Source organism: Myodes glareolus, chromosome 5 (genome assembly GCF_982192425.1).
Source record: "Myodes glareolus chromosome 5, mMyoGla1.1, whole genome shotgun sequence".
Lineage (NCBI taxonomy): Eukaryota > Metazoa > Chordata > Mammalia > Rodentia > Cricetidae > Myodes > Myodes glareolus.
In genome coordinates, this window is record NC_142030.1 from 106,162,124 (window position 1) to 106,186,451 (window position 24,328).

Sequence of the window (24,328 nt, forward strand, 5' to 3'; positions counted from 1 at the left end):
CCACCTTTACTCTCATGAAATGGTTTTCGCTAGACAGATTTAAAAGTTAACTAGTTATCTGTAGCCGGCAGAGTAAAATGTTTCTTATTCAACGTCTCTCCTACTATTAAGTAGTTCCTTTCATCCTAAATTAGGAAGACACACAGGAAACCCAGCTTTCTTAAGATGCAGCGTCTCAGAGTTGGAAGGTGACTCGGCGGTAAGAGTGCTTGCTTCACAAGCGTGATGATGAGTTCAGATCCCAGCACCCATGTAACAAGCGGGAAATGGGTCTCACATGCACCTATAACCCCAGCACTGAGGAGGGCAGACATGGAGGACGGATAAAGTTTGTTAGCAGGCAGTCCAGCCAAAACACGTGAGCTCCAAGTTCAGGGAGAGGAGTCAGAAAGACAGGGATTGAGGAAGACATCTAACGGCCTCCTTTGGTCTCTGCGTGCAAAGGCATGAACACACAGGTGTGTATAACACACACACACACACACACACACACACACAATGTAATTTAAAATGAGGGCCAAGGAGGCTGGAGAGATGGCTCAGAGGTTAAGAGCACTGACTGCTCTTCCAGTGGAACCGGGTTCAATTCCCAGCACCCACATGGCAGTTCACAACTGTCTGAAAATCCAGTTCTGGGGGATCTGACACCTTCACACCAATGCACATAAAATAAAGTTAAATAATACTATTAAAAAAATAAAATAAAATAAAATGAGGGCCAAGAAGATGGCTCAGCGGGTAAAGACACAACACAAACCTGGTGACCGGAATTCAATCCCTGGCCAACAAGTAAAGACAGAAGGAGGAAACGACTCCACAAAGTTGTCCTCTGACTGTAGGCCCATATTTCTATATGGTGTGGCAGCCAGGCTCTGAAGCCAGAGGCCCCACCTGAGGGGGTCAGGTAGTCCTGCAGAAAGGCCGTCGCTGCCCTAACAAAGGTCAGGTTGCTCCTTTCTTTATAATTTGGAGGATGCCTGATAGAGATGCTGATTCAAACCTACCTGACAGCTAGCATACAGGACAGATAGGTAGAAGCAGACTTGACAAAAAGTCATTCACCTGGTTACCCAGGAGACAGAATGCTAATGTATTTCCCCCTGAGTTAAGTTTTGGCGTAAAGACTGTTTGGAGACTAAACAAGGAAGAATTCTTCAGGATGTGAACTCAAGACTTCATGAGGGACCACTGAGAATCTCCCTCCCGATAAAGCCATGTGAGTTGTGTCTTTATTTCTGCGCCTCTACGCCGGTCCAGAGAGAGATAGTTTATGTTGGGGTCTGGTCTAGAGACTTAATTTATGGTCTGGGCTGCTACCGGACCCCCCGACATCTGACCTCCACAGATGTGCCACAGTATGTACAAACACCCTCATAATATGCTTTTAAAATATAAAATGTAAAAATAAAAGTATTCTACATGGTTCCAAAAAGATAGCAAGCATTCACTGTTCAACATCGGCTACAGCACGTGGGCCATGGACTCAGCAACACTAGTCAGTGCATAAGCAAGCTCTCAGGAAGCTCTCAGGAAGCAATATTCTCAGAAACGTCAGTAAGTACAGTTAAGCTGCCAGTCCTATCTGCTTTCTGATATAGTAAAATGTAGGGCTACGGCCAGAACTACTTACTCTAACCACCATGCCTTCCCTGCCAAGATGGTCTGACATGCCCAGAAACTGTGCCAAGATCAACCTTTTCTTCCTTTAAAAGCAAAGCCAGGAACCTGCAGTGCAGAACCTGAGACCACCAGAGTTCATGTGAAGAGATGGTACTGCTAACAGCACAGGGGGACACCAGATGGTGTTTGTGGCCTAAGTCCAACTAGAGATTCTAACAAAAGGTACCTGAGGTTGCCCTCTGACCTACACATGTGCTGTGCCTGCACACACTCCCACAGACACACATATCCATGAACACATACTATATATATATATGAGGGGACTTGGAAAGGGCTGGAAGGAGAAAAGGGAAGGGGGAGAATTATGTAACTATAATTTAATTAAAAACAAAAAACACCTGAAAATGTCTCGAGGCATGCATAGAAGACAGGTATATTATTAAGCAGCCAACCCTGGAAGACTAGACGCGGGAGAAGTCACTCACACTGAGTCGAAAGCAGCATGCACCCATTTGTCAGCATCTCCTTCTGCAGTTTTGTAGCAGCCAGAGCTTAGAATGCTCTGGGCAGGAGTCTCTGTTCCTCCTTCTCTCTGCTCCCACCCACAGACCGCCCCCCACTACTCAGTGAACACCACGCAGGCCCATGGGAAGACAGGTGCTGAACTACACTGACTGCTGAAGCCCAGCCCAGTGACTCCAGGGCTCTTGCTGCCTAGAACAAGGAAGAGACAGGCAGACAGCTACGGGTAGCATAGGAAGAAGACAAAACACTTGGGGACCCAGCAACACTTCAGCTGAGGGCGAAAGATGGAGTAGCCCACCTCAGTCAGACTCAGCGCCACCCAGCTTCCCTTGGCCATCACACCCATGCTCCGGAGAGCTCCCTCCCTCGGTCTCTGCTTTCCTCACGGCTTCAACACCCATGGAGAGGACTTCAACCTTCCAGTCACCTGCTCTCTCCCTTCTATTGGCTCCCTCAATACCAGCAGCTTGTAGATGTCCCCTAAATCGCCCATCTTCAGCAGGCCCTCACTGCCTCCATCGGGGACCGACACGGTTAGCAGTGTCTAGGAGCTGGAGAGTCGGCTGGGCAGACAGAGTGCTCAGTGCTCTTACAGAGGACCCCAGTTCGGTCCCCATCACCACAAAAATTAAAATGTTTTAAAAGGATCACTTCTCTTTCCTACTTCTCAGAACTCTCTCAAAGACAGAAAGAGAGGCATGTGCTCAGACAGCTGCCATGATGGAGGTGAGGTTTGCAACACTGTTACCTCTGCTTCTCCTCGTGCTATAAACTGTGTCCATAATAAAAGGGAAGGGTTCTAACTTACAGAACAAGGCTGCAAAGTTTATGTTTTTAAAAAAGAATGAGGGGCTGAACAGATAGTTCAGCAGTTAGGAGTTCTCTCTCTCTCTCTCTCTCTCTCTCTCTCTCTCTCTCTCTCTCTCTCTCTCTTCCCCCCCCCATCTCTGGGGGGTGGGGTGGGTGTTGAGACAGGGTATCTTTGTAGCTTTGGAGCCTGTCCTGGAGACTAGCTCTTGTAGACCAGGCTGGCCTTGAACTCACAGAAATCTGCCTGCCTCTGCCTCCTCAGTGCTGGGATTAAAGGTGTGCACCAACCACAGTCTGGCTGCTGCTGTCACTTTTACAGAGGACCAGGGTTCAGCTCCCAGGACCCACATGGCAGTTCACAACTGTCTGTAACTCCAGCTCCAGGGGATCTGATGCCCTCTTCTGGTTTGCAAGGGCACTGCATGCATGTGGTGCACAGACACAAAGCAGGACTAAAACCCTCAAATACAAAACTTTTTTTTTAAAATATTTAAGAAAGTAAAAAGAAAATAAATGAGAAAAGCATGGTAATAAAAATTTAAATGACACAAGATATGGAATTAAATTATGTTATATGATAAAGCCTATTGTTTCAAAAAGTATACAAATATAAAATATCAAAGAATAGTGTAATTACTAAAACCATGAATGCTTTCTTTTCTACCAAATGGTTATCTTACTACTTATCATATTTTCTTTAACATTTCACTTAAGAGTGTGTGCATACACCATGGCATGTATGTGGAGAGCAGGGGACAGCTTGCAGGAACTCTCTTTCCAGCATGTGGGGTCTGGGGTTCAAACAGATCAGCAGGCTAGGAGGCAAGCATCTGTACCTCCTAAACCATCTTAGTGGCTTCATATTTCCATACTTTTCATATTTTTAAACAGAAAAAAATCTCAAATGAAACTCTGTTTATTTATGTCAACCTTAGTTTTCCAAAATGAACTATCAACTGAAAACAAAGACTTTTTTTTAAACAAGGCTGATTTTTCTTCTTCTTTTAAAAGACATCTAAATGCATACAAAGGGATTAGTGTCAACATCAGCACAGCAATTTGTTACAAAATGAAGGCACTTAACCCTGGATAGGAGAGGGTAATAACAACCTAGGGGTCCGTGGAGAGGAGATCCTGGCAGAGAACCAGCTTGTTAGGGTGACAAGGAGCATCGCAGACAGGGTGTGCTCACACACTGGTTCCTCTAGAGAATGGGATCACCCACTCAGTCTACCAATCCTTGACTTCAGTTGCCTCTTACACAGAGCTCCATCTACAGCTTCAGTCTCACACCAGGGAAAATCAGATCACCGAACCTCAGCAACTTCTACACGGGGCTTTCAGGTAACAGGAAAACCGCCTGTCACTAACTTGTCCTAAATTCCACAGTGTGTCTGATACTCAGGAACTGCACGGCGTCACCACTGTCTTCACCCTTTAGCAGGCCACCCATCGTCTCTTTCACCGAGCCCTACTGGATTGCATTGCCTTGTACTGAATCATATTTTTGTGTTCATTCATTGGAGACAGGGGCTCATATAATCCAGGCTGGCCTCAAACTGGCTATTCAGCCATGGGTGACCTTGAACTTTTAATCCTCCTGCCTCTGTCTCTAATCCAAACACTTCCTTTCTCATAAGGACACCTACTTGTCTCACTACTACTTACTGAAAAGACCATTCGTTTCCTACACTAAACTGTCCTTCTTATAGCTTTGTTTAAAAGAAAAACAAAAACAAAAAACAGGGAGGGAGTGCTAACACATCTTCAATTCCAGCACTTGGGAGGCAGAGGCAGATAGATCTCTATGAGTTCAAGGCCAGTCTAGTCTACAAGGCAAGGTCCAGGTCAGCCAGGGCTATTATACAGAGAAACCCTGTCTCAAAAAAACAAAAACAAAACAAACAAAAACAAAAACCAATGGGCCATAAGTGTTAGCATTTATTTCTGGACTCTCCTTCTATTCCACTGACTCTCTCTCTCTCTCTCTCTCTCTCTCTCTCTCTCTCTCTCTCTCTCTATCTATATATATATATATATATATCTCCACCCTTCAGTCTACAGGACATGGTTTCAATTACTGTAGCTTTGTAGCAAACTAAGTCTTAACTATATTCTTTACGAAGACTCTTTTGAGGCCTCTGTATTTCAATGTGAATTAAAATCAACAGGTGTCTGAGATCTCAACAGGAGTGTGTTGGACTCGGAGAACGTGGGAGTCCCACCATAACAAGGTCAAGCCCGCAAATCCAGAAATGCAGACTCTTCAGTTCTCTAGATGGTATTTTCTAATTCCAAGAGTAAATGTCACACTTCTCTGTTTATCACCAGCTGTTTTCTTTTCTTTGGTTTATTACATCACAGGAATTGCTCTCTGTTTCACTTTACATTCTCTTGGCAGCAGAGAGGAGCTGACCTTGTGTACTGACCTTGACCTTGACGCCTGGCTTGTGTCCATCATTAGTTCCAGCACCTTCAAATGCATTGCTCAGGATAGCCTACCTACACAATCATGTCATCTGTAAATCTAGTGTTTACATTTCCTCCTTTCTAAAATGCATGTCTTGCCCTCCTTTTTCTCTCCTAGTTGTCTGTACAGGATGGAGTAGATGTGGTCACAATAAGCATCTCTGTTTTACTCCATGCCTTAGAAGGACAGCATGCAGTCTGTCCTCACTGAAGATGCTAACCGTGGGTTTTCATGGATGGGCATCACATCAAGGAAGCAGATCTTTATTCCTAATATCTTGAGTTTTTCAGGTTTGTGGGGGGGGTTGTTTTGTTTTGTTGGTTGGCTGATTAATTAATTAATGTAAGACTTAAACTGTTAAAACTACTAGCAGAAAATACAGAGAAAAACAGTTCACGATATGAACAGAAGCAAAGATGTCCCGCATAGGCGGACTCTTAGTAGATCAGGAACTAAGAGAAAGATCTGACAAATGGAACTGCACCAGATTTTCAGAGTTCTGCATAGCAAAGGAAACTAACTATAAAGTCTACACTAAAGGAGAGACGCTTGGCCACCCACACACCTGACGGAAGATCAACATCCAGTGGTGGTGCACGCCGCTAATCCCAGTTTAGGAAAGTAAAGGCAGGCGGATCTCTGTGAGTTTGAGGCCAGCCTGGTCTACAGAGCAAGTACCAGAAAGGCCAGGAATACACAGTGAGACCCTATCTCACAAAACCAAAAAGAAGAAAAAAAAGGAGGAGCAGGGGGAAGAACAGAAGGAGAAGGTAATGATGATTAATAGCCACAGTATATTAAGAATTCAAAAACATTAATAAAAGAAGCAGCCCAATCAATAAATGGACTATGGAGTACAGATGACCACTAAATACACGAGAAAAGATGCTCACATCTTTAGCTATCAGAAAAATGCAAATTAAAGCTACACTAATATTCTATCTTACAGTTAATATTAAAAGTGTACTAAATGCCAATAAGGATGCAGGTTTGCAAAAGTAAAATTTATACACTAGTGGTGGGAATAAGAATTAATGCAGCCACTAGGAAAATCTGTGTGGAGGTACAAACGGGCTCACCAGAGAAAGCTGCTAGTCACACTAAGTGAAATTGCCAGCCTCAGGCTCAGTGAGAGACCCTCTGCCTCAATAAAAAACAAAAAAAAGGAGTCATCAAGAAAGATACCTGACTTCAACCTGGGGCCGCCACATTTCTAACTGTACACACATGCAAACACGCAGACGAAACAGTCACACACCTGAGCAGGAGGAAACATATGGACGCGGTAGTCAGCACGCTAACCTAAATGAACTAACAGGGAAAGGAGAGTGGAAATGGTGGGGAAAGGAGAAGAGAATGTGTGAGGGAGTTCAGACTGACAGAATGGTGTGTGCAGATGTGGGGTGTCACTGTACAATGCATTGGTTAAGTTACTGTCTTTAAAAGGTAAAAGGGAGCTAGAGAGAGGGCTCAGAGGTGACAGCCGTTTACTGCTCTTCCAGAGAACCAGACCTCGGGGTTCCAGCACCCACATGGAGGCTCACAGTCTCTTCTCACCCCCACAGGCACGCACACACACACACACACACGTATACGTGAATAAAAATAAAAAAAAATTATCAGAAGGTAAAAATGGTGGTAAGTACAGAAAACCCTTCATTTATTGATTGTTGAGAGTACTGCTATTAGTTTATTATTATTAGGTTATTGGGGATCTTTGTTTTTAAATTCATTTCTTTATTCCTTTATATGTATGTATATGTATATATACATGTTATATACATATATATGCATATGTATAGAACCTGCCAGTCATTTGACCTCCTACCCTTCTTCTCCTCCCACTTCTGCTGAAGCTCCTTTTTCCCAACAAGTCTCCCCATGCCTTTCGTTATTTATTTTTATTTACTTACTTACTTGTTTATTTGGTTTTTCGAGTAAGGGTTTCTCTGTGTAGCCCTGGCTGTCCTGGAACTCACTCTGTAGACAAGGCTGGCCTCAAAGTCAGAGATTCACATGCCTCCGCCTCCAGAGGGCTGGGATTAAAGGCGTGCCATACCACATCCAGGCGCCCTCCTACTTTCTTCTCTTTCGTTTTGTTGGTGTTTTGCTTGTGGTTTGGGTTTGAGTTTGGCAGCCCACTGAGTTTGATCACAGTTTCTTGCACAAACAGAGGCGGGAGTTGCTGCTGGAGCTTAGTCCACTTGCAAGCGGCTGCAACACTGAAGAAATGAGCTTCTTCTCCCCCAAACACTGACTGGCAACAGCTCTTCAGGGAGGGGCCTTATGAACCACACATTCCCCTGAGCACTGTCCCTCCCCAGATTATCTAGTTTGGGACATGTTTAGGTTTGGGCTGGGCTTTTTGCATGGAGTATTGCTGTGGTTTAATAAACACTTCTGCCGCAACAGGTGAATAACAAGGTTTTCTCTGACCGTCGTAAGCATATAGAAGAGCGCCCATCTCGGCCGTCTGATACATAATGCAGCGGGGACAGTCATTCAGGAGTGGAAACAGCACCAATCAGTCTCTCTGTCAGCAGTGGGTGGCTGCAGAGAGCGAACTTTAAACCGAACATATTTGTCAATTTCCCAAATTCCATTCTATTGATATTTAATTTCATTCCACTGTGGTCAGAGACCTCTTTGCATGACTTCCATCCTTTTAAATGTATTGAGGCTTGTTTTCTGATCTAACATATGGTCTATCCTATAGAAGGCTCATATGTCCTTGACCTGCTGTTACTAATTGGAGCATTCTACAGATATCTGTCCCTTTAATACTCTAGAGTTTAAACCCATCTAGATCAATTCGGGATGACAGAGGCCATAGCGATTATTTAAACCTTAAAGCTTTCATCCTATTTCCTGCTTACTATATAATTCTATACAGAGACATATATGTATGAGCACACACAATTATTTCAATAAGATCTTTGTAATGTATAGGCATTTCCTTTAAAGATAAGATTTTCAGTTCCTAACACCATATCAATAGTTCATTTCTTACAGCAAAATCTATTCAAAGTCCAATCCACATCCACCCAGCTCGAGAGGTTCTCCCAGACGTATTTGACCTGGAAAATACCCAAACCTGGGTGAATGAGGAGAGCATTGGATATGTCACTTGATAGTGCAACAGCTGACACAGAGTCCCAGTGTCCCCGGGGAGATAGGCTGCACCCAGATGACAAAGAGAGACTATTAAGGTCTGAGTATTAGTGTGAAGACAGGAGGTGTAGAGGGCTGGGGCATGAGCGCGCGAGGGGCTCTCCTCTGCTACAGAAAACAGGTAAAGCAGCACAGCTTTCAAGCTGACTTCCAGCTCAACAATTTAAAAGAAGCATGGCCACCAGGCACAGTAGCACATACTTTTAATCACAGCACTCCAGAGGCAGAGGCAAGCGTTTCTCTCTGAGTTCAAGAACAGCCTGAAATACATATCAAACTGCAGGCCAGCCAAAGCTACATAGCAAGACCCTGCCTCAAAACTGATGAATTACGCATTACAGATTTGGGGTGTGGCATGTAACTCCATAGCAGAGCACTTGCTCAGCATGTGTGAGGTCCTGAGTTTGATCCTCAGCACCAACAATCAAGCAAACAAGAAAATCTAAAGAAGCAGCTCCCTGAGTTGGGAGCCCAATGAATGAATGAATGAATGAATGAATAACTTAAGGAATTTTAAGACTGGATCAATGTCTTCCTGTCTAACCCTACCCATGTGAGAGTCACTACCATGCATATTTACAAAAGAGACAGGCTCAGAGACTCGGAAGGCAAGTGAACATCAGTGAGGCTGGAGACAGCGTAGTGGTCAGAGTACACGCTGCTCTTGCAGAGGACCATGCTGAGTTCCCAGCACCACTCAGGTATCTCACAACCATCTATAACTCCTGCTCCAGGGGATCTTTTCTGGCCTCCACTGGTACCTGTACTAACATACACACAAGCTCACAAAAAGACGCACATAATCTAAAAATAATAATTTTTTTAAAAAAATATATCAACATTGAGAGGATATAAAAGACCTGGAGAGGAAAGGGGGGGGGAATGGATCAAAATTCATTGTATTCATGTATGAAGTGCTCAAAGGACAAAAAAAGTATTTAAAAACTGTCAACATCAATCTCTTGGTATGATAGCACTTTTAATCCCAGCACTTGGGAGGCAGAGGCAGGTGGATGGAACCCTGTGAGTCTGAGACCAGCCTGGTCTACATACATGAGTTCCAGGACCCTGTCTCAAAAAACTAAAAAATAATAATGAGAAAAACTAACTTCTGAAAATGTATTTACTTATATAAAATAATACAGAATTCTTCTCTGTAGCATTACTTAAAATGCATATTAGAACAGCTGGGTGTTGGTGGCACATGCCTTTAGAAGGCAGATGTGGGCAGATCTCTGTGATTTTGAGGCCAGACTGGTCTACAAGAGCTAGTTCCACGGCAGCCAGGGCTGTTACACAAAGAAACCCTGTGTCTAATTCAATAAAAAAAATGGAGTACAGACCTAAACGGAGAACTCTCAACAGAGAAATCTAAAACGACTGAAAGACACTTAAGGAAATGTTCAACATCCTTAGTCATCAGAGAAATGCAAATCAAAACAACTCTGAGATTCCATCTTACACCTGTAAGAATGGCCAAGATCAAAAACACTGATGATAACTTATGCTGGAGAGGATGTGGGAAAAAGGGAACACTTCTGAATTGCTGGTGGGAATGCAAGCTGGTACAGCCCCTTTGGATGTCAGTGTGGCAATTTCTCAGAAAATTAGGAAACAATCTTCCTCAAGACCCAGTAATACCACTTTTGGGTATATATTCAAAGGATGCTCAATCATACCACAAGGACATGTGCTCAACAATATTCATAGCAGCTTTGTTTGTCATAGCCAGAACCTGGAAACAACCTAAATGTCCCTCGATTGAAGAATGGATAAGGAAAATGTGGTACATTTACACAACGGAGTACTACACAGCAGAAAAAAATAACGGCATCTTGAATTTTGCAGGAAAATGGGTGGAGCTAGAAAAACATCATTTTGAGTGAGGTAACCCAGACACAGAAAGACAATTATCATATTACTCACTCATAGGTGGTTTTTAAACATAAAGCAAAGAAAGCCAGCCTACAAACCATAATCCCAGAGAACTTAGACAACAATGCGGACACTAAGAGAGACTCACATAGATCTAATCTACATGGGAAGTAGAAAGTAGAAAAAGACAAGATCTCCTGAGTAAATTGGGAGCATGGGGACCCTGGGGGAGAGTTGAAGGCGGGGAGAGGAGAGGCAGGGAGAGGAGCAGAGAAAAATGTAGAGCTCAATAAATATCAATTAAAAAAACTGGAAAAAAAAAAGAAAATTTTGCCTAAGGAAAGACCTAGATAGCCTCTACATTTTCTCTCATGTGACTTAATTCAGACATCCAAACTAAACAACAGAACAATTAGTCCCCCGATATATTCAGTGTTCTAACTTGGCACAGCCTTTGATGGAGCTAAAGTATAAATGGAGGTGGCTCTGCCAGTTGGAGAAAACATGAAGAAAATGGAGGAAGATGAGTCATTCAGACTAGGGGATAGAAAGTTTAGACTCTACAAGTCTCTTTCCTCAGTTTTACTCCACAGTTCTAGATTCTGCGAGAATCACATAGCATTTTAAGTAGACTCTTTGAACCTTGGAGGAACATTCGCTTGTGGTCCTCTACATTCTCTGACGCGGGCACACACCATAGTCCTCTCTCACCCAACCAAAGTGTTCAACAAAAGAATGTCAACACTTTCTGAAAAGACAGCAAAACAGACAAAATGCTGACCAAAAAAATCTCCATAACAGAAAGAAGAAAAATAGAAGTATATGTAAGGATAAGGCTTGTGGCAAAGCATACTTTAAAAGTCACTGGATATATAGTGGCCACTGGCTATATAGAAATTTATTGAGAAAATTGAAATTTAGAACTAAGTACAAATTCTCAGAGGAAAGCAGATACACACACACACACACACACACACACACACACACACAAGTTTAAGAATGACAAACAGCAAACACGGTTAAAATAAATAAAACACTGACCCCAAAAAATTAGCTAGGTTTAAAAAAAAAATAGGAAACCCTGTGTCAAAAAACAAAACAAAACAAAAAATGAATCAACAAAATGTTCATCAATTGAAGGCATAAGTAAACACAGTACACCTGACAACAGCATGCTATTTAGACATTCATTAACTAATAAAGATGAGGTCCTTAATGAACTACAGGACAATTTCTAAGACACAAGCGTTAGGAAAGCACGATGCAGCCGTCTATAACAGACAACAGCCTGCACAAAAGAGGAGTGTGTGCTTCTATGCTCCACATATATAATTAATAGCAATGATGTCTCTGGGGAAGATTAGATGGCAGAGAGGAAATTAACTTTAGATCATGTGCATATTATCTATTTTTTTAAATGCACAGGTCTGGGGAGAGGGCTCAGTAGGTAAAGTGCAAACTGTGCTAGCATAATGGCCCGAATTTGAGCCTCAGGCACCCATGTAAAAAGCCAGAGCGGTGACTGTGCTTATAATCCAGCTCTGGGAAGGCGGGGACAGGCAAATCCCTGGGGCTTGCTGGCCAGCCAGCTTGGCAGAGCAGGTGAGCTCCTAACTCAGTGAGAGACTGTCTACAATTATGTGAGGTGAAGCACAACTGAGAAAGACACCTGAATTCACCATCTGGCCTTCACACACGTGCACATGCGCCTAGATTCGCATACATACATATACTACAATCATACATGCATGAAGACATGCCTGCACCATATACGCACATGCAGCAAAAAAAGGAGAATAGGGTTTTATTATTTTTTTAAAGATTTTTATTTTATGTGCACTAGTGTTTTATCCGCATTCGTGTCTGCGTGAGGGTGTGGGATCCCCTGGAACTGTAGTTACAGACGGCTGTGAGCTGCTATATGGGTGCTGGGAATTGAACCTGCTCTTAACCACTGAGCCATCTCTCCAGTCCCAAGAGAATGTTTTATAACAGAAAACTCTCAGCCATGTAAGCAGTACTCTTGACATTCAGATAACTGAGAAAAGCATGAAGAGTCTCACTTACAACCTTAGAGACCGAATTCGCTTAGGAGCTAGGAAGAAAAGAACCAGTGTGAAAGTGCTTACCGCACAGCCTGACCCTGGGTTCAATCCCTGGGGCCCATACATTAGAAGGAGAGAACTGACTCCCTAAAGTTGTCCTCTGACCTTCACATGTGTCATGGCATGCAAGCACAAGCGCGCGCGCACACACACACACACACACACACACAGTAAATAAATAAAATAACATCATCAAGTACACTCACATACTAAGAGCACAAGTATATCTACTAAGAATTTGCTTTGAAGTGAACAGTTACTATATGTAATAGACTTGTAACTACAATAAAAATACCCAGCGCCTCACTACCCAGAGGCAATCACAGCAGCAACAGCTTTCCAATAGGGCACGTTGCATTCCACCTCCAAAATTCCAAAACCAACTCTCTAATTCAAGTAAAGATCTGGAAATAGAAGTCTTAATTTTGTGAAGATCTCACTCTCCAAGGTTAGTTTCAAACAGCTTCACTCAGCAAAGGTGCTTTTGGACCATTGTATCTGCAGCCACCTACAAAATCAGAACATGGCACACATAATCACCTGGGGCTGGGCTCTTTGTTTCTTGGTCACAAGCCCCCAGTCAACAAAACTTCCAACAAAGTTTGGAAGGTAACGAACAGGCCCTGGGTTCCCAACAGGAGAGTAAGCACCTGGGTCTGGACCTCACACCCTTCCAGGTCACAGCAGAAAGGTGAGTGAGAGACAGACAGAAGATAGGCAGACAGAGACAGACACACACAGATCGCTCTTCTCTTAGCCCCAGATTAGGAACTTGTCTTAGTTTATTTTCTGTTGCTAAAACAAAATACCTCAGGCTGGATACTTACAGCAAACAGATCATTTGCTGAGCTCATGGTTCTGGGGCCTCTGAACCAAGAAGAGCACGGCACTGGTCTGTGGGAAGGCTTTCTTGCCAGAGCGTGTGGAGAGCATCACAGCAAACACACTAGCTTGTGTCTCTTTTTCTTCAAGCAAAGCCATCAACGCCACTGGGGAACCCCACCATCTTAGCGCCATCAAATTTTGATGACCTCCAAAGGCTCCACTCCCAAATGCCATGGATGTGAATTTGGGGATTAAGTGGGGGACACATCTGAACCACGGCCGAGTACTTTCCTCTCTAGTCTTCCACAGTAGCCTTCCAACTCATGGAATCCACCATCTCGGTGCTTGTCGGTCTGCCCTCAGAAAGGCTGAGAGCCTTTCTCTCTGCCCTGGAAATTAGGAATGTTGTTGAATTGAACTCAGCAATCTATATAGTCTTTTAGTCTCCACTAATCACTCACGATAACAGTGGTGGCAGTGTTTTGAGCAAGGGTCTCAGACTAGCCTGGAAGTCTTTTTTTTTTTTTCTTCATTTTTCAAGATAGGGTTTCCCTGTGTAACAGTCCTAGTTGTCCTGGAACTAGTTCTTGTAGACCAGGCTGGCCTCGAACTCACAGGGATTCACCTGCCTCTGCCTCCTGAGTGCTGGGATTAAAGGCGTGCGCCACCACCGCCCAGCCGTGGCCTGGAAGTCTTAATGGCAGTAGCTCTCATTAAAAGCTGTTTGGGGGCTCAGTTCTCATTAACACACCCTATCTGCATCCATTCTAGCCCCAACCTATTTAAAAAGATCTCTAGCCAAGTCATTCTTCCCTGGTTCTTCTATACAATCATTATTACACAATTCAGCAAAACATCATTACTATATCCAAATGTTGGCAAGCTTGGAAATCTACTCCCAGCTCAGAAAAAAAAAAATAACCAAATGGAAAGCTTTTTCCACTTAGAAACATGGGTCTAGGGGGGCTGGAGAGATGGCTCAGACGTTAAGAGCATTGACTGTTCTTCCAGAGGTCCTGAGTTCAATTCCCAGCAACCATATGATGGCTCACAACCATCTGTAAAGATTTCTGGCACCACCCTCTTCTGGTGTGTGGGCATACATGGAAGCAGAATGTTGTACACATAATAAATAAATTTAAAAAAACATGGGTCTAGGCCATGAACCACATGTCTGGCGTGCCCACCAATATCAGTAAGTTAAGCAGCACAGTACCGCACACACCAAGAAGCATGTTTCTCCTAGAGGGCTGTCCTCCTCAAGTGGGAACTCATGCCTGTGGTGTACTGGAAGAAACAGAAAGCAAACAAGGAAAATAAAACCCTCACTACTTCTTAGATCAATCTTTGAACAAAAGATATACATGAAGGTGTAGCTAGAGCTACAGATTCAATCCAGACAAAGCCAGCCCAATTTCTCCCTAAGAAGACACGGGTGATAAGGAAAGCAGCACGCCTGCTACTTTGCATAAGGCAGCAATCCCACTAAAGGCAATAAAAAAGTTCAAGCTCATAAGGGGTGTTACATCCACATGTGCACATATATGCATGTATGTGAGGCCAGGAGCAATGTTGGGTATCATCCCTCAGGTACTATCCACCTTTACTCATTTATTGTGTATATGTTGCATGTATATGTGCCACAGAGTGCCTCTGGAGGTCAAAGACAACTTTTCGAAGTCATTTCTCTTCTTCCACCCAGGAACTGCACTGAAGTCATCAGAATCCATGGCAAGCGCCTTCACCCACTAAGCTTTCTCACCAACTCATCTACCTACGTATCTATCTACTTACCAACCTATCAATCTATCAATCAGCCTACCACCAACCTACCTATCGTCTATCTATCTATCTATCTATCTATCTATCTATCTATCTATCTATCTTTCTATCTATCTTCTATCTATCATCTATCTATCCATCCATCCATCCATCCATCCATCCACCCATTTATCTATCTGTCTTTGAAGTAGGGTCTTTTATTGGCTTCAAACTCCCAGGTAGGCTGGACTGGCTGGCCAGCAAGCTCTGGGAATCTGCTTGTCTTCACTTCCCAGCACTGGGATTACAGATTCAGGCTATCATACCCAGCTTTTTGCACTTTTGCATGTGTGAGAGAGAATCCTGGAGATCTAACTCAGCACTCTGCAGACGAAGCCCCCAGTCCAGAGTTTAAGCGGCGGATGAATCACTTTGCTGAGTGACAGTTCCCTCGAAAGCACAGTAGATATGCTGTATCTGCTCTGGTCTCTGGTACAGGGCTCAGAACTTGGAAACGAAGGATGAAATGATGTCTTTGCTCCACTGGTAATAAGGCTCCAAGGCACAAAAACAGCACCACAGATAATGAAGGTGTTTACCTAACCAGATGCTAAGAAACTACCTGGAATAAAACATACAGGAAACCAAACACCAACGCCAGGCTGCAGGTTAGGGGCCTGCACCACATCTCGATGGTAAGCTTGAGAAGGACTCCCAAGGGAGGTCCTGTCACCAGGACGAGTCACTGGACACTCCTGAGCACTACAGACTGCAGTGACGGAAACACGGAGACAGGCCTGGATGGGAAAGCAGACACGTCTTCCCTGGCTCAGCTCTGGACTTTCCAGACAAAACAATCTGCTAATGTTGTTTAGTCCATTTTGCTAGAAAAATACACACTTCATTGTAAAAAATGAAAAAAAATTGAAGCTAAGCATTTACCAAAAATGAAAAAGGTTTAGGGTAGAAAAACATGAAAAATCAAATCCAAAATCACCCCTAAAATAAATCAAACTCAGAATTTAGTCACAAGAATTTCTATTTTGTTTTCATGTCTGACCTAGAGTCTCATCATGTAGCCAGGCTGACCCTGAACTCAAACTTCTCTGCTTCTGCCTGCTGAGATTACAGATGTAACCGTCATACCTGCTGTCTATCAATCACCCTGTGAGCATTAATATTGATTATCAATTTGGTAGGACCTAGAATCACGTAGGAGAAAAATCTCAGGGAACACCTGTGAGAAACTGTCTACATTTGGTTAACTGATATGGGAAGACCGACCCTGAATATGGTCCACACCACTGTGTGGGCTCGGGTCTAGATGGGTTAAAAAGGTGAAAGCAGTCTCGGTGGGTAAAGGAGCCTGCCACCAAGTCTGGCAACTGAGTTTCATCCTAGGACCCACATGGGAGAAGGAGAGATCTGACCCCACAAGTATGCTGTGACACATGTGTGCTGCTGCTGTGTCATATGTATTCTGCTAACCCTGCCCCCAACACAATAAAAAATCTAATTAAAAATGAGAAATAAAGCCGGGTGGTGGTGGTACACACCTTTAATCCTAGCACTTGGGAGGCAGAGGCAGAAGGCCAACCTGGATAGTCAGGGCAACAAAGAGAAACCCTGTCTCGGAAAAAGGGGGTGGGTAATAAAGCAACTAAGTGGGGGCTTTTACCTACTTCCTAATTGTGGATGTGCAAAGCAAGTACATCCGCCTCCTGCTCTTGTTGTGACTCGATCCATCACGGTGGGCTGTAGGCTGAGATGCATGTACCCTTCCTCCTTGGCTCCTTCCTGTCGGGTATTTTGTCATAGCAACAAGGAAAGTAACTACTACACACCCAAATCTTACATAGCAACTTTTTTCAATCATGAATAAAGTGAACCCCAAAGCATGTCATCTAACATGTTTACCCAATAGTAAAAACCAATCCCTGAGACCTGTCATTGATCCCCACATTTGGGAATGTTTGACTTAACAGGAGCAGTCAGAAATCTTGAAGAACTTCTTAACATACAAATCAATAATCTTTGGGGGGGTTGCAACTATGAATGTATTCATTAAGAGCTGTTAGGCTTCAAATTAAACCAATGAAGTTCAAAAACAACACTACATGGTATTAGACTGTCTGAGTGCCAGAGAGACATAGAAGTATCAGATTAGGCACAAGACACAAGACAAGAGGAAGCCAGGGAAGCAAGAATGTAGCACGTTCCCCCTACTCACTATGGTTTCTATTTGGGGTATACAACCATTTAAAAGTTAATGACAACTGGAGTCCTAGCTCAATAGTAGGGCACGTGCTTAAGGCCCTGGGTTCAAATCCAAAGCTGAAAGTAGAAGAATATAAAATAAAATAAAATAAACTTGCATAGTTGCCAGGTGGATTCTCTGGAAGTTCAAGGCCTGGTCTACACAGTGAGTTCCAGGACTGGCAAAACTATGTGAGGGACCCTGTCTCAAAAATGTAAATGAACAAACTAATAAATCTTGTGAAGTAACACACATTTTAAGTAGAAGGAAAAAGCCCAGATATTTGCTGAACTTTACACAAGGGGTTAGCAGCATAACAAGAAAAGCATTGAGGAATTCACTTTTTCTTTGACAAAATGTTTTAGGTACTCCAGTTGGTCTCAGACTTACTATGTAGCCAAGGATGAAATTGAACTTCTGATTCTTCTGCCTCCTGCTGAGGTTACTACCACAAGACCCAGTTTCATGAGGTGCCTAGTATAGAATCAGGGTTTCACACAGGCTAGACAAACATTCTTGCCCTACATGTATCCTTTCTTAAGGAAAGAAAATAGGAAGGAGAGAGAGTAAGAAGGAGGCACCGAAATAAAAACCCAAATCAAAATACAAATGCTATCGAGAGAGACACACACACAGAGAGAGAGAGAGAAAGAGAGAGAGAGAGAGAGAGAGAGAGAGAGAGAGAGGAAGGGAGAAAGAGGGAGAGAGAGAGAGAGAGAGAGAGAGTCGGAGGGAGAAAGAGAGCGTACAAGAACATTAAAGTTCAAATTAGTTAGTGCTCCACAAACCATGGTTCAGTGGCTGGTTATCCACATATAGCAGAATCATTATGGATCTCCTATATCACACCATGTACAAAAGTTACTCAAAGGACCTGAGAACAAGAGCTCAGATTTAGGGATAATGGAAAAGAAGGAGGGAAGAAGAAACAAGGGAAGGAGTGTGGGAGGGAGGGAAGGATATGAAATTTTAAAATCTTAGAAGAAAACATAGTAGGGCTCCATTATCCTGAAAATTTGGTAATGAATTCTTTACACGACAGTAATTAACAACAACAACAACAACAATTTGAAAGCTCTGTGCTAAAGAGCATCATGAAGACAGACAACTAGTGGTAGTGGGGGCACATCCTCGAATTCCGGTGGATCCCTGCGAGTTCCAGGACAGCAGAGCTGCTACATAGAAAAGCCCTTTCTCGAAGAAAAAAAAAAAAGAAAGAAAGAAAAAAGAAAGACAACCTAGGGACTGGTGAGATGGCTTGGTGGTTAAGAGCACTGACTTCTCTGCAGAACACCTGAGTTCAGGTCCCAACATCCACATGGCAGCTTACAACTGCCTGTAACTCCAGTTCCAGGGGATCCAACACCCTCTTCTGACCTCCGTGGGCACCAGGCACACAAGTGGTGCACAAACAAATATGCAAGTAAAAGACAAAAAATAAAAATGAATCAATCTATATATATCTATATAAATATAGATTTGTTTGTTTGTTTTCCGAGACAGGGTTTCCCTGTAGCTTTGGAGCATATCCACGAACTTGCTCTGTAGACCAGGCTGGTCTCAAACTCACAGAGATCTACCTGTCTCTGCCTCCCGAGTGCTGGGATTAAAGGTGTGCGCCACCACTGCCTGGCTATCAATCTATATTTTTAAAAGAGACCTACAGAGTAGAAGAAAATATTTGTAGATCATATATCTGATAAGAAACTTACAATCTAAACACACAGTAAACTTCTGAAACCAAAATTTATTATTTATCATATCAATCTTGAAAATGCCAAAAAAAAAATAACTAAATGAAAGAAAGAAACAAACTTGTGGCGAGAGCGAGACGGCTCGGTAGGGAAAGACATTGCCACCAAGCCTGACTACCGAGTTCAGTGCCAAGAAGGCACACAATGGTGAGAACCAACACACAGAAGTTGTCTTCTAACCTCCACATATGTGCTATAGCATGTACATGCATGTGCTATAGCATGTACATGCATGTGTGTGCACCCAGCCACACCAAGTAAACAAATAAATCACTTTTTTCTTTAATTTAAGAAACTTCTAAAATTCAACACAAAGACAATCCAACTTTAAAATGGGCAAAAGATATGAACACACATTCCTACAAGGGTATTCAGATGTGAACACACAGAAAGGTTCCCTGCACCTTGGTCATTAGGGAAATCCAAATCAAAACCACAATGAGCTGACACTTCACACACACTATAAACAGAAATCACCAAGAGTTTTCTAACAACAGAAAATAGCATGGGCCAGGCTGTGTGGAAACTGGAGGCTCACAGTGCCGGTGAGATGGGAAGTGGCGGAATCACGGTGGAACTCTTCTGCAAATCCCCCAAAGTGCTGAACACCTCATCCCACCCAATGGTTCCTCCCACACACACACCCAGCTGTGAACAGAGACTCAAAAAGAGACCTCTCAAAGTCTCAAAGTGGGAAGGGGAAGGCATAGAGTGACGAGACAGACACAGGAGAAAAGGGAGAAAGTGAAGGGCGGCTGAAGCATCTGACCCCAAGGACAGCTTTTCTGCAGCTGTGGTGATGGGTTATTCAACTGTTGTAAACCTCAGCTGCCTGTCATTCACTATAAAAGGAAATCAGCAGGGTGTGGTGGCACACTTTTCATTTGAGAACTCAGATGACAGAGGCAGGCAGATCTCAGTGAGTTCAAGGTCAGCCAGGGCCATAGAGAGAAACCCTGTCTCAAGGGGAATGAGGGACAGCACTGTCTTTTAAATGTGGCCATAAAAATTAGTATAATACAAGTCTATCTGCAAGACTTAGACCAGTGCTTGGTAAAGGGTGAGCATTTAATCTTCAACAGCTATGAACTGTGACAATATGATAAATCTGTGTACCGCCCAAGGAAAAGGCTTGGGTCAGAACACACACACAAGGCCTTGGATTTGATCCCAACACTGAATAAATCCCAGCTGGTGACACACCTAATCCCAGCACTCATGAGGGCAGAGGCAAGTTAATTCAAGGTAGTCCTTGACCACCTACTGACGGAGTTTGAGCTGGGGACGTAGCTCAGCTGGTAAAGAGCCAACCTCGTTCATACAAGAGGCCCAGAGTTCAATCCTCACTGCTCCAGAACCCAGGGTAAAGACAGCCCAGCTACATGAGACACTCACTGTCTCAAAAACAAGCTAAACAAAAACTGAAATGAAACAGTTCCAGCACCATGAGGACACTTCCGAGAAGGCGCTGCTTGAATGAAGTTGAGCTTCTCTTTCAAAGACTGCCTTATTGTTCCTAGAGTGAGCCCAGCTACTCTCCACTGGAAAAGGTCTGCTACACAATTCATTCTCGAGACACAACAGGCCTCTGTGTAGCTCGTCTGAGCACCCGTTCATAACAGATTCAGCCTCAACTCACAGGAAAGACACAATCTGTGAAATTACCCGGAAGGTAGTCCCCAGGGGCTGCTCTCAAACTTTAGTGGCCTCGGAATCACTTGGGGAATGTGTTTGAAAAAACAGAAACCTTGGCTCCACCCACAACCACTCTGACTAGTAAATATTTTAAGCTGGACGCCAGTGCACACTATTTAAAGAACTACTTGAAGGTAGTCCACAGAAATGTTGTAATCACATTCTAATGTGGCCAAACACTGATCTCTCTCACACTCTTCCTATTCCTTTGGAAATACTATTGGCAACAAGAAAATAAGAGAGGCAGGGTCTCTGAGATGGTCTGCTAACTTAAGTTAGTTTGACTCCCAAGATCCATGAGGTGGAGAGAATCAATTACCATATGTTATCTTCTGGCCTGCACATGTACACCTTGGTACATACACACACATACACCTATACACACAAACATGTATATAAAACAATTTAAAAAAACTTCTCTAAAGAACCTTAGTTTACCAATTAAGAATTAAAATAATATATTACAGTCACAAAGATCATCCAACCTTAATTATTTACATGGATAATTTAGTATGGCAATCTCAAAGGTGAAGCCTTAAGAAGTAACAGCAGGACGGTTATTTACATATACCAGTGAGGCAGTTCAGCTGCTGTGGGCACCTGCTGACAAGGCTGTCGCCGAGCTCCATCCCAGGGCCCACACGGTGGAAGAAAGGAACTGATGACTCCAAGTGGTCCTCTGACTTCTACACCTGCACCATGTGGCATGTCACACCTACAAATGCACACGTCGCATGCATGTGTGTGAGCGAGCAAACATCTCTCTCTCTCTCTCTCTCTCTCTCTCTCTCTCTCTCTCTCTCTAAAAGAAAGTAGAAAGTAAATATCTCTTTTTTTAAAAGCAAAGAAAACCTGACAGGGGTTTGGAAGGAGGTACGGTTGGTAGAGAGCTTGCCAAGAACGCACACACATGCGAGGTGGAAGCAGAACATTCAAGAGTTCAAAGCCATCGTCCACTACATTGTGGTTTCAAAGCCTACCTGTGATATAAAAGACTCTGACTCAAAAATGAAAAAAGAAATAGTGTATAGGGCTGAGTAGGACGCTGTGGAAGAATGTTTGCTGAACATCCTAAGGTCCTGAACTCGATCCTAGCCACACACTCTCAACTGTATGTACTGTTGCTACATTACAGCAATGCCGCTGTCAGCTCGAACAAGTTACAGATACAGGCAGGAAGTGTAAACACTGACTTCAGCTATCCTGATCAAAGACAGATATCCAAACAGGACACAGTAACAAGTGGTCAAGACCCGCGTTCTAGACTTCTTTCCACCTGAAAGATCCATCCTAGACATAGATAGATGTGAGTATAAAACTTTAAATTTACTTTTGGATTGCTTTTTGGGAGGGGATGGAATTGAGATAAAAATGTCCCACATATCCAGGCTAGCTGAAGCCTCCTGGGTTTGGGATTATAAATGATAACATCCCAACAACTGGCTGAATTCACATTTTTGTTCCGTTTCATTTTTTGGTGGCTTGTTTTGTTCTTGGTTTGTTTCTTTTTTCCTTTTGTTTTCTTTTCTTTTTTTCTTTTTTGTTTTTGTTTTTGGAGATAGGGTTTCTCTGTGTTGCACTGGAGCATGTCTGCCCTGGAACTCTGGCTGTAGACCAGGCTGTCCTCGAACTCACAGAGATTCACCTGCCTCTGCCTCCCGAGTGCTGGGGTTAAAGGAATGTGCCATCATACCCAACTCGATTTTTTTTTAGTTTTTGAGACAGGATTTCTCTTCGTAGCCCTGTCCTGTCCTGGAACTCACTCTATAGACCAAGCTACCTCAAACTCATAGAGACCCGCCTGCCTCTGCCTCCCAAGTGCTGGGATTAAAGGTGTGTGCCACCACCGCCCAGCAATTTTTTGGTTTTTGTTTTGTTTTTTAAGGCAAGTATATATGCACTAAAGGAAAGGAGAAAATCCAGCATGGCAGCCACTCACATGGCCAAAGGATCAGAAAGCTCCATGAGCCACAACTTCAATGAAATTAACAAAAGTGTGCCTATGAGAAGAGAACATAAGGACAAGCAACCCGAGGCCCTGGGCCTCCTACTTCTGAGAACTGGACTTCTGACGCTGGACCCCAGTGTCTCATCTGCAAAGTGCCAGCATGGCCACACTCTCTCCCTGTCTGCTCCTCGGAGCTTAGAAAGGAGCAAAAAGGATTAAAATGCTTTCAAAATCACTTTCATTTTTAAAAGCTGGCTGTTGTTATTATGAAGTCATCCATTTATATCTCTACAAAAAGTGGCAAAGCATTTAGAAGGATACACTGAAAACTAATTAAAAGGGGTTGGGGAGGAGGGCGATGGGAGCTGATGACATGGGTCAGTGGGGGAAAAAAGCACCTGCTATCAATACTGATGACCAGAGCTCAGCCTCAGAACCCACACGGTGGAGAGAACTCACTCCTGCAAGTTGTCTCCTGACCTCAGCATGTGTGTAAATGAGGCACACACATACACACACACACACAATAAATAAACAGGTGTAGAAATGCGTTTTTAAAGAGTCGTCTGCAGTCTAAGGAGACAGCTTAACCAGTAAAATGCTTGGCCTGTATTCATGAGATTCTGAATTGAATCCTAGAGCCCACATGAATAAAGCTGAGCATGATGGTTCACATTTGTAACCCCAAGAACTCAGGAGGCAGAGATGGGCAGATCCTAGAGCTTGCTGGCCAGCCAGTGTAGCCAAATCAGTGAGTCCCATACCAGTAAGAAAGCCCGTTTCAAAAACTCACATAGGCCGCTCCTGTAGACAATCTGACTGTGCCGGTCTCTGCAGCACTTACCCACCCCACTCCGCTGAGCCATGGCCTGAGAGCTAGTGCTGTGCTGAGACACCACAAGAAGGGCAACTCTCAGAAAGGAAACATCCAACTGTGGTGCTCGCTTACATTTCAGAAGTTCAGTTCCATTATCTACCATCATGGCGGGAAGCATAGAAACATGTAGAAGGCATAGTGCTGAGCAAATAGATGAGGACCATACATCTTGCAGGCACCAAGAAGTCCACTGACAGTCACACCGAGTAAAGCTTGAGAGAAGAGACCTCAAGCTTGCCCACAGTGACATGCTTCCCCCAGCAAAACTATACCCCCTATTCGTGCCACTCCCTTTGGGCGCCATTTTCTTTCAAACACACCAACACGGGTCTCCAGAGGAGCTTGAGAGTGGGGACCACACCTCACCATGTCAGCAGGAATCAGGTCTTCTTGTTTTACTCAGCTATTGCTTGGGTAAGTGTTTACATTTTAACTTTTTAATGTCATTACTAGCAGCATTAACAAAGTGCAGAGCTTTCAACCTGCAAGGCATGCCAGAATCATCAGGGGGTAGTGGACACTGTGGCTGCCCAGGTCCCATTGATACAGAGCTGACCAAAGCTCTGGATAGATAAGAGGAAGTGGAGCCTGACCAATCATAATTCAACAGGCTCCCCAAGTGAGCATGGTGAACT

The 24,328-nt window shown here is 43.6% G+C and overlaps 1 protein-coding gene across 16 annotated transcripts in view; it reads right to left on the bottom strand.

Moving 5' to 3' along the window:
• The window catches only part of Clasp1 (cytoplasmic linker associated protein 1), a 217,653-nt gene that overhangs the window by 186,906 nt on the left and 6,419 nt on the right, over positions 1 to 24,328 (bottom strand). The window lies entirely within an intron of this gene.